The sequence below is a fragment of the Chiloscyllium punctatum genome, chromosome 5, assembly GCF_047496795.1.
Source record: "Chiloscyllium punctatum isolate Juve2018m chromosome 5, sChiPun1.3, whole genome shotgun sequence".
Taxonomy (NCBI): domain Eukaryota; kingdom Metazoa; phylum Chordata; class Chondrichthyes; order Orectolobiformes; family Hemiscylliidae; genus Chiloscyllium; species Chiloscyllium punctatum.
The window spans coordinates 106,475,050-106,486,573 of NC_092743.1; the positions used below are offsets into that span (position 1 = coordinate 106,475,050).

Consider the following 11,524-nt stretch of genomic DNA (forward strand, 5'->3'; position numbering starts at 1 on the left):
CTTAATGTATGAACTCCACTACAAAATGATATCTCTCAATGTTATCAAGTAGCCAGAAGTTTAATTGACATTGTGACAGTTTATGCAACAAGATTTTGTTGAAGAAACCAAACAGTGGCAGATCAGGGGAGATGAAGAAGAGTTATCCAGGTTGGCAGGAGGGAGTAGTGGTGGTGGTGAGGGATGAAAAGAATAGGATGAGTATGACATGAAAAGGATGGAAATTTAAGCAAGTACTGTTGTAATGACGATACTAATTTCAGTACAGATGTTTTACAAGTCCCTGCTAATTTCATGAATATTGGCTTGGTTTTTCAATCATTTCACAAGAAGCTCTGAAATAGTTTGCCTTTTGCCAGGATGTTGAATGTGTTAATTTCAACTGCATAAGTAATTAGCTCCTCCTTTCTCCATCTGATGACTCAAAATCTCCCTTTGATAGACTAACAAGTTAATAGAAATTCACTGGTAATCCAGAACATAAAATACGAAAACTACTACAACTTCCCCTGCATGCACACTCTCCTCTATTATCCAGTCTCCTATAGAAATACCTCTCTGCACCCTTCCAAAGGCATTCCAAAAATAACGCTTTTCATTGTCCATCTACAATATTTCTAAAATAGTATCAATGTAACACTGATACCATTGTTATATCTTGGGCATGAAATGTTTTGAGACGTTTTCAAATATCAACAAGCGTAGAATGGTTAGTGGAGAATAATTCAAATCTGAATTCAATTAAGTTTTAATTCGCCATACTGATGAAATTTCATAGTGTCAAAGATCAAGATTAACAACATATTCGAAGGCCTCCTTTTTAAAGCCAAGCATTAAGGAAACATGCTATTACCATATGTCACAGAGGCTTGTGTTTTGTAATCTGCTTGGCATTTTACTTTTACATTCTGCATTATCAACAAATTGCTGTCAACTTGTTACCTTTATCAGTGGGAGATTTTCAGTAGTCAGATGCATGTGTTTGTAGAAGGCCTCTCCTGGTTCATGTTAATTTAACATAAAATAAATCAAATAATTCTGTCTTTAATGAGACTCTGTTAGCATGGTTTGGACATCTGTTGTTCATTCTACAAGAGTTAAATCTGGTCTTAAACAGAAACGCTCAATGTTTGAAGCACTAACAGGATTCTCAGACTTTAGGATTGATAACATCCTGTTAAGCAAGCTATAACAAAATCAAGCAAAGTTCTCTGGTTCTGTAATTAATGTACAAAGAAAACATTTTAATTATTTTATCTTTAATTACTTTTCAATGTATTGTGGCGGCTACTTTCAGCAATTTAACACGTTTTCATACTTACAAGTAGTTTATTTCTCACATATTGATTTTTTTTTTGTTTTGGACTGTTCATGCTGCTTGTTCTGAGAAATTTTCTGCTAGAACTCTATTTACAGCTTTATCTATACACAAGTTATCTTCACATAGGATCGGAGCTTCTGCTTCATTCTGGATCTCAGTCCTTAATCATGTGACTGACAATTATTACATTTTCATCATGTATGCTTCTGATAACTCCATCAGTGTGCCGCTCCTCTCGCTCATGTTGTTACTTTCGCATTCTTTCCCTTCCTCCCCACTCTGTGCCTTTGTCGCCACTGTATTAGTATTCCAGACATCACCTCTCTTCTCTCCCTCCTTCCCCACCCCAAAAAAAATCAAGCTTCAGAGGGTTAGCCTTTGTGATGCTTTGGCTACTCTTGCTAACCTTGTTCCAAATCCTTGTTAAAATCAAGGATGTTCTACATGCTTTCTTCTGTATGATGATTGTACTTCTCTGGGGGGGTGTGGTGGTGGGGAGGTGGTGGTGTACAGCTTGCTTTTTTCACTTCTTGGTAATGATTTCAAATTTCTATTGCTTTTTTGTTTAATGCTATCATTGTATTATGATTTCTCCTATAATCCCATGATCTGTTTCAGCTATATACATTTTCTTTTGTGTGGTGTTCTTGCTATAATTATTTCACCTTTCTGTTGGTTTGATTAATATTCTGTCCTCTGGCTGCAGTGTAGGCAAATCTTGAGCCCTATATCTTTTGGCTTAAGTTTTAAATCTTGTGGACATTTTATAATGTTTCCCTCTATTGTAGACATTCTCATTAATGCTAGATTTTTTTGTATACATTTTGGTTTGAAGGACATGCACAGACAATAAAATGAAGGGCAGAATTCTAAAAGAAGTGCGACAGCAAAGGGACCTGTGTGTATATATGCACAATTTACTGAAGGTAGCAGGAAAGGAAGAGGACCAATGAATAAATGTGCAGTGTCCTGATCTTTATTAATAAGAATGTAAAAGGGTCTATTTCCATGCTGTACATCTCTATGACTCTGACTCTGCAAGAGCAAAGAGGTTATTTTGAACTTGTACAAGGCACTTGTTAGACCTCCGCTGAATTACGGTCAGCGCAACATCGAGGGCTGAAGAGCACTGTAATGTTCTATGTTATGGTCTATTGGTGCTACATTATAGGAAGGGTGAGAATGAATTTGAGAGAGTACAGTAGAGGTTTTTAAGGATACTTCCAGGAGTGAGAAATTTCAATTATGAGGATAGATTGGAGAGGTTGGGATTGTTCTCCTTGAAGAGAAGATCTAATGCAACTTCTCAAAATCATGAGGGAGCTGGGAAGAGTTGTTCCCACTTGTAAGAAATCAAGAATCAGAAGAGACAGATTTGAAGTGATTTGCAAAAGAAGCTAATGTGTTGTGTGAAAACGTTGAGGCATTCAAAAGGACATTACATGATTAGTTGAATAGAAACACTGTGAAAGAGTATGGGGAAGAAGGCAGAGAATTGCATCAAGTCATTATATTCATATGCAGAGCTGGTGTAAACATAATGTGCTGTATGGCCTCCTGTACCATAATCTTTGTGATCATCATATGAAACAGATATAGAAACTATGTTCTCAGTCTCCACCCCATCAGTAACTCTGACTATGATGGTCCATTCTGCAGTGATGAGAATGAATTACTTAATAGCATGGTACTTACATTGTTGTTTATCTTCACTAATGCTTTTATTGTTCATACTCCTCTCAAATATGCTTGAGGACAGGGAGATGAGCTGATAATATGAATGAAATCATACTCGTATGCAGATCTTTTAAGCTCATTTGAAAACAGTGGACTGTTGTCTGATACTTCATTGTCCAAATCCTAAGTGTTGAGTAGATTGTCCAGAGTGATTTTCTTACTGTCTCTGCTGTGATAATATATGGATTATTGACTTTAATCCATTTTTGAGATAGCCAATTACATTAGTAAAGACTTTTCCTCTGAATTCAAATAAATCTATTTTCAGGTTATCCCATGGTCTTGTTGGAAAAATAAAGTTGATAGTGGCTCTTTTTTGTTTCTTGCTATTTGCAGAATAAAGAATATAGATAGTTGTTATTTACTTTATCGAGTGAGTGTGTACTGGCCACTCGACTGACACATGTCTTTACATGACAATTTGTAAAAACTAAATGTGTTCGACTTCTTTGAAGAGTCGTTAGTTGAAGAACTCTTGATATTTATTAAACTATCATTGAAGATTACTAAGTCATGTATGAGAGTAAGATGTGTGCAATGTTCAAAGTACTGATGCAGTATCGATTGTAAGGTTCAGCTATATTGTGGGACAACTTGAGTAAAGGAACAAAGAAGTCTTGCTTCAGTTGTGTCAGACTGCACCTCAGATATTTTATGCAGTTCTGATACCCTTGTCTAAGGATATCTCTGCCACAGTGGGAGTGCGGCAGGGGTTCACCAGACTGATTTGTGGGATAAGGGGACTATCCTGCAAGGAGAGATTGCGGACTTCAGGGTTATATTCTCTGGACTTCAGGGTTATATTCTCTGGACTTCAGAAGAATTAGACAATCTCATAGAAACTAAGGAAATTCTTAAAAGGATAGACAATTCTGGCTGTGGGTTCTGGAATCTGGGGACACCATTTCAGAATAAAAGGCAAACTATTTAGGACTGAGATGAGGACAAACTTTTTCACTTAGAGTGTGGTAAGATTGTTAGATATCTAACTAATAACTACATCAAGGGATATGGAAATAGCACAGGAATATACTGTTAACCATGGTTGCTCTCAAAAGGCTGAGTGGCTGATTGCACATTCCTGTGTATTCTTGAGAGCAGCTGCTATTGTTTGGTACTTTCCCTGTTTGTCTAGTTTGAATTTTGTGGGCTATCCATTTACATTTATTTTAACATTGCAGTATTTGTTCTCTTTACCATTAATTTCTCCGAAAGTGTTTATTTTCTGACTTTCTGGTTTATCAACCTCCATGAATATAACATTTTTAAATTTGGAAATCAAAGGGAGAAATTCTCTGTCTAAATGTTAAAACAAAAGACTGCTTTAAAATTAAGTGTTTTTCCATCGTTATGGCGCTGTACCACTCAGCTGGGCCATCTTCCCATTTGTGCTGTTTGTGTCTGTCATGCCAGAGATGCGTGGCAATTGGTATGTTTTATCGATTTTAATGAGCTGAGGTTTCTATGTAATTTCCTCTTCTGGCCTACAGTCTGAGTCAGCTTGCTCAACCTCTGGTTCCGTTTTCCTAACAATTTGCATGCTTTATCCAACACTAATTCCTCCTTGGCTTATGAAATCCTGACAAGGTCACATCTGCCATCCTGACCGGGATCAATTATGAAACGATTCTCCCTTAAATACAATGCTCTGACAACCTGTTAAGATAGTTATTGAATAAATGTGCATTTTCTCCTGCCCTTTATTGTCCTCCAAACCTCATTCCATAATTAAAAGTTTCAGCCAGCACTGAAATTTGCATAGAATGCCCTGTTTCGCTAATTGGTTGTCAGTGATGGTTCCTGCTGCATCACCAAATGTAGGGATTCAATTCTATGCAGTAGTAATAATGAGAGCATTCTACTGGAAAAATTTGTTTCCTTTTATTCCTTTCACCCTTGGCTCCCAGATTGGATTGCTCATTGAATTCCCCTGACCATTTCAGAGCATTTGGTTTTTTTTACCTGACCATCTTCATAAAACCAGCTGGGTGCACAGAAGCTGCCAATGGCAATTGCATGCCAAATTGTTTTCAACTGACTTTCTGGAGTTTAAACTAGTTGTTCATTATCATCTTCCTGCTCCAAATGGTTCCATACCCATTTTACACAAAGTAGGGTGCCCTATAGTCCTATATTTCAGTGCTGAAATTTGAGCACTTGAAGGATTGAATTTCTGAACAATGTCATGGTTACGGCAGGAGTAATTTGTCTTGCAGTTTCCTGGAGGAAGGGAGCAGCAGTATATGCAAATGTAATTTAGTTAAATACTTAGTGAGAAAGTAATTGTCTTATGTTACTTTTAAGGATTGTGTAGAGTTTCCAAGGTACTCAACTACTGTCCAGTCCATAACACAGGTTTGAGAGCTGTATGTGAATAGATAAACATGCTCCTTTGCAAACTAAATTGATATTTTTGTGGCAGGCATTACAATCTGATTAATTACCTTTTTCAGCTTAAGAGACCTAAGTGATTAAGATGAAGATATCCCTTGAGTCTACAGGACACTCCATACATATCAGAAGATTTGGGGGCTGGGTTTGGATTATAGGTGCAATGCACAAACAGTTTTATGAAAAAAAAATGTGGTAGCATGAATTGAGGCTACAAAATTGCCGTATATTTCTGTCGTTCATTGTTAGTTTTATTTTGCTGGTTGAGGGGTTCAGTTTTTTTTTTGAAGTCCATAGGTAACTACTGATCAATAAATTTGACTCAGTGCCTGGGTTTATTTCCTCTCTTCCTATCTTGAGACTCTTCCAAATCCTCAGATAAACCATTCATTCTAATAAGATCAAATATAATCTCCCAATTGTACATGTTGACCAAAGTACTCGCGCATTGCTAGTATCTGTATTTGCCAAAGTGGTCTTGGCTGATGAAAGATTTGCTATTACTGATCTCTAATTGCTCTTCAATTGATTTGTTGTCATTTCAAAGGGCATTTAACAGTCAACCCACATTGCTGAGGACCTGGAGTCACATGTAGGCCAAATAAAATAAATATGACACTTCTATCTTTAATAGACATTGATGAACCAGATGGGTTTTTTTTTACACCTGTTAAGTCTCCATTGCTGAAACTTTATTCCAGATAGTTTATTCATTTGTGGGAAATGGGTATTGCTGACTGGTCCGAGTTGCCCTTGAGAAGATGATTGTGAGCTGCTGTCCTGAACCTCTGCAGTCCATGTGCTGTAGGTAGACACACAATTCCCTTATGAAGGGAATTCCAGGTTTTTGACCCAGCAACAGTGAAGGAATTGAGTTACCGTTATGTCACCATTTCCCCCATCTAATTAGTGCATGTCCCTAGTAAGTTTAGAACCTTTTCAGATTACCATTTCAGACATTTGTAATTTTGTGTCAGACAGGAAAAGCTTTGTCAAATGCCCACTATTTGGTGTTGTTTTTAGTAACTTTTACCTCCAGTTTTTCCACAATATAGTTGTGATATACCTCCCCATAGCCTATGTATAGGCATTAGCCTATACATTTAATCAGCTGGCTGTAGAACATGTGTAACAGACTGATATGTTAAATTATACAACTAATGACTTGAGGTTTTATTGTAAATCTACAATATAGCACAAACACCAGTTCCTACCTTTTCCATCAGAGCTCTTGTCCAAAAGGCCAGTCCTGCATTGAAGAAGGGACCAGCTTTTCTGTCTTTGTAACAACACACCACCAAATCTGCCAATTACCAATTACTGCTAGTGGTTTTTAAATTTTTTAATTAACCCGTTCAGGTATGTATGACACAGCTCTGGTATTGTCCTTGCCTTTGGTCCAGGAGGCCCAGGTTCAAACTTACTTGCTTCAGTGTGAGAGCTCCTTTAGAATCCAAGTAATATTTTTAAATAACCTATCCAGACACGTTATGATGCAACACTTGGAGGTATTCTAACCCAAAGCTAGGAACGTTAGCACTCAACCACAACAGCCACAGAATTCAACTCTTCAGATATTCTCAAGATCAACCCGTTCAGAGAGATTTTGTTACACACCTGGAAAATGAATCCCTAAAAACTAAGTATTTTTTTTAGTTCAGATTTCCAGTGCAGTATTTTGCTTTGTAGATATTTTCTAATTAACCTGTCAAGCTTGTAATTCCACATCTCTGGAGCAAGCAGGTCTTGAAATTGGGCCTCCTGGCTCAACAGCCCCCGAGAAGCCAACTCTGATTAAAAAAAAAAATTGTTTTTAAAAAGTCTGTTCAGGCGTTTAATAACACACCTCTTGAGCAGGTGGGACTTGAACCCAGGCCTCCTGACTTACAGGTAGGAACACTACCATTAATCCACAAGTGCTCTGAACTAAAGAAGAAATTTAGTTTTTAGGGATTCATGTCCTAGGTGTGTAACAAAATCTCTGTGAACAGGTTCTTAAGAACAAAGCCTAAAGAGCTTCACTCCTTGGTCAGCTCTGAAGCTGTTCTGTTTAATTTTTTTAAAAGGACCTGAGTTTAAAATACTGACAGAGTACCGAGAAAGAGAAAGGGGCAATTTCATTGTATTTGTTAAAGTTCACTGCTGTTTGCAAAGACATGGCAATAAGTTAGGTTTCAATCTTGAGTTAAATTGTTCACTTTATCAAGTACCCAAGAATTGATGTGTCACTTTTTATGTTCCAGATGAATGTGTTTGAGGTTTCAGCACATCTGCATTAGGAGTGCGCTTTGCCAAAGCATAAGACTTTCGAGAGCATGTGGTGTACATGAGCAATGTCAACTCATTGGAATATGGAAACTTAAGCTTGTAGGCATTTATCAGTTATCTAATGTTATAATTCAATGTTTAATATGTTAGATGCTAACTATCTGTGACCAATTGAAACCTAGATATATCTAATTGCATTTATGCTTGGTAAATAGTATAGGGCCTTGCTGAGGTCACACCTTGAGTGTTGTGTGCGGTTTTGGCCTTCCTAATCTGAGGAAGGTCATTCTTGCTATTGAAGGATTCCAGTGAAGTTTCACCAGACCGATGCCAGAGGTGGCAGGACTGACATATGAACAAAGACCGGATCGCCTAGCCTTGTACTCATTGGAATTTAGAAAAAATGAGGGGGGCATTTCTTAGAAACATATAAAACCCTGATGGGACTGGACAAGCTAGATGTGGGAAGAATGTTCCTGAAGTTGGGGAAGACCAAAACTAGGGGTCACAATTGAACAATAAGGGGTGAGTCATTCAGGACTAAGATGAGGAAGAATTTCTTCACTTAGAGTTGTGAACTTCTACCACAGAAAGCTGTTGGAGCCACTTCATTACATATATTCAGGAAGAAGCTGGACATGGGTCTTGCAACTAAGGGGATCAAGGGCTATAGATAGAAAGCAGTTTTCTATAGTCTATTGAAGAAATCTCTTGCACATTTTATCCCATGATGATCCTGACAAGGATTGGCATTTCTGTAAGACTTATGATTGATTTGCTTGGTGCTTGGGTTTTGTAACACTTACTTTGGAGCCCAAAAACAAGGGCTTGGCTGACAATAAATCCTGTTCCAGTTGAAATGTGTTTGCTTTTTGTAAAAACTTCACCTGAAGCATTTAAAAGATTGGTATCAGAGTTTCATGCAACATTTGAAGAATGAAACAATTGATAAAAGAAGCTTGCATTTATCTCGTGCCTTTTCCATCTTCAGGATGTCAAAACACTCATCATGGTCATTGTATTGTTATTGTAATATAGGTCAACTGTATAATGGCCTCCAGAAAGGTTAGAAGAGGAATGACAAGAACGACTCCTGACCTGAACACAAATATTCAGGCTTGAGGAGCTACTATTTACTTTTGAGTTGTTTGGACTTAGAGGTAATCTGATAGAGATCAATGATAAAAACGGTAGAATTAGAGGCCTGTTGATTGGATAGTTTTAAGTTTGATCTTGTTTTTGGGGGCTTGGAAATGAAGTGACCCAAATTCTGTAGAAGTGAAAGTAGATTGGATATTTGGGAGTACTTCTCTCAGAGTAGGGAATCTCTGCAGTACGTTACCAGTTGGCATAGTGGGTGCTGACGCTCTGCCTTCAAGGAGGAGCTATGTTGCTAATTGGAGCAACAATTACACTGTATACAAGTTTAGTGGCAGTTTTTGTACCTATTGCCAATGATTTGCTGTTGAGAAGCTTTCCAGAGGTTTTTAATCCCTCACTATCTCTTTCCCCCTTAATAGTTGTGAGTTGCCTCTCCCTGGATGATTAGCTGGGTGAGGTGGAGTAGGCAGTGTTTCATCCTGATGTTCTGACATGATAAGTGTGGACTTGAACATGTCGGACTAGCTTGTCTGTCATTTATGAGTCTATATTCCAGCATATGGAAGTAAATGATCAGATAGTTTGTCAGTGGTTTTGGAAGACAGATGTGTGTTGGATTGAATGCTGGAATACTCGAAGCTTTCTGTATGTGCACATGTTTGGTTGGGCTTATTGTAAGTTTCTAACTCTTTCCATGAAATCTCATATTATTTTCTGTCATTCAACTTTACTTACATGGTTGTGCTTACACACTTCATATAAACCCATGCTGAAGAATCCAGATGTGTTTCGTAAAAGCGTGATAACCTTTCCTAATTGGGCTTGCTAGTTTCAGTTTAGTGTATGCGTTAGAAAGTTGCTTGACTTCAGAAGAAATTTAATTACAGGAAGTAGTGGGAAACTGCGAGGTTCTCAGTCTGTAGCTTTAGTGCATGTGATTTACTGGCAGGTAAACACAGTTGGCTGCTGCAGTAGAATGCCAAGAGTTCCTGGAGACTTGCAGTTGATAGGCTGGGATTTATTGGTCCCTGAAACTAGCCACACAGCAGCGGCATGTGCAATAAGTTTATTGAAAAACCACAGGAAACACCATCTGCATTTATGATGCTTACTCAAAGGAATGCATCTCAGATTTTTCTAAAGAAATAAAAGTGGCACATCTCACATTTTAGGTAGAAAATGTAATAGAGACTGGCCTTTGAGTCTGGACTTTAATAGGAACAGTCAGCACACTGACCACTGCAATCACATTTACAAAGCATTAGAATCTCTCTGATCTTGAACAGACGAACACCACAAACAGATCAAAGTGATTTTGTGAACTGAGCATCTTTTATACCTAATAAAGGAATCAGTATGAAGCATTTCTTTCAAACAGTTTTCTGTCTTGTTTGTGTTCTAATAGCAAACAACAAAAAGACTGAAGTTGCTGGCATTAACCCTCCTCTGGTGTTGTCTCATTACCTATTTCCCGTCGAATATCTTGTAGCATTGATGCAAGAAACCTTGCTACCTTTGAAATGCAGCAGGCAAATCAGCTAGGGATTGAAGTGTACCTTGGGCCTCAAATAATTAAGCCCTCAAGACCTTTCAAAAGGGTGTTAATAAAAAAAACTGCAGAACTTTTATTGATGTTTTCCTTTTCTGTGACATTAGGAAGTGATTAATATTTCCCAGTGATGACTGAAGTAATTTGCTGATCCTGGATTTATAGTAAAGAGCTAAAGCAGCTGCCCCATCACTCCCTTGCAACTAAAAGCCCTTTGGCTTCATGTTTTTCATCAGAGAACAATATCCATAAACCTCTGGTTTAAGTACTGTAGCTAAATTATTAATGGAATTATTGTTATTATTGAGGGATGACATTGGTTAAATAAGCAGGGGCGTTTACTGTAAAAGCCACAGAGTAATGGGAAATTTGAAATCCAATTATTAGTTCAACCAGAGGTTTGCTTGGGTTTTGGGTGTGTAATGCTGGAAAGACTGTTTCAAGCCAGACCAAGTGTAAAGGCTTGAATCTTTTGGGTATTGATATCTATTGTGCGCCAAATTCTTTGCTTCTGCACTGTGGCCAGAGCCTTAAAGACCTTACAAAGTTGACAGATTATTAATTTGCTGTTCAATGAACTTGTTGTGGTGCTTGGTTGCTAAGAGTAGTTAAGGCAGATACTATGACATATTCTAAAGAAAAGTTACATAACATTTGAAACAGTAGCTGAAACAATCTAGCAGGGCAACAAGACCAGTGTGGATTCATCTACAAAACAATCCAAGGGAAAAAAGGGGTTAAATGGCATCCTTACTTTATCTAAATTACTTTAAAATTCTATGGGGAGGGGAGGTCTGTCTACTTTTCTCGCTCTCAACTGACCAATGTCAGGCCGCTGTTGTTTCCCTTACCAGTACAATTGGCAACTTGTTCATCTTTATGATTTTGTGTTCACTAACTCACTTCCACTTTATATTTGTCTGTCTCGCTCTTGCTCTCTACCCTCCTCAGTTCTCTCCCTTCTGTTTATTTCCCACCCATCCTAACTTTCTCTTATTTCTCTCTCTCTCTGTCTCTCCTCCACCACCCCCCCCCGCGTCCCTGCCATCTCCCCCTGCTTCCCCACCTCTCTCTCTTCACCCCACCATTTTCTCTCTCTCGCTCTCTCTTTCTTCCCTCACCCCCACAAGCACACTCCTCATTTATTTCTCCTCCAT

At 38.1% G+C, this 11,524-nt stretch overlaps 1 protein-coding gene across 1 annotated transcript in view; it reads left to right on the forward strand.

Annotated features, from left to right (window-relative positions):
• LOC140477320 (eukaryotic translation initiation factor 3 subunit E) overlaps positions 1–11,524 on the forward strand; it is a 158,730-nt gene that overhangs the window by 128,992 nt on the left and 18,214 nt on the right. The gene's annotated exons all lie outside the window — the stretch shown is intronic.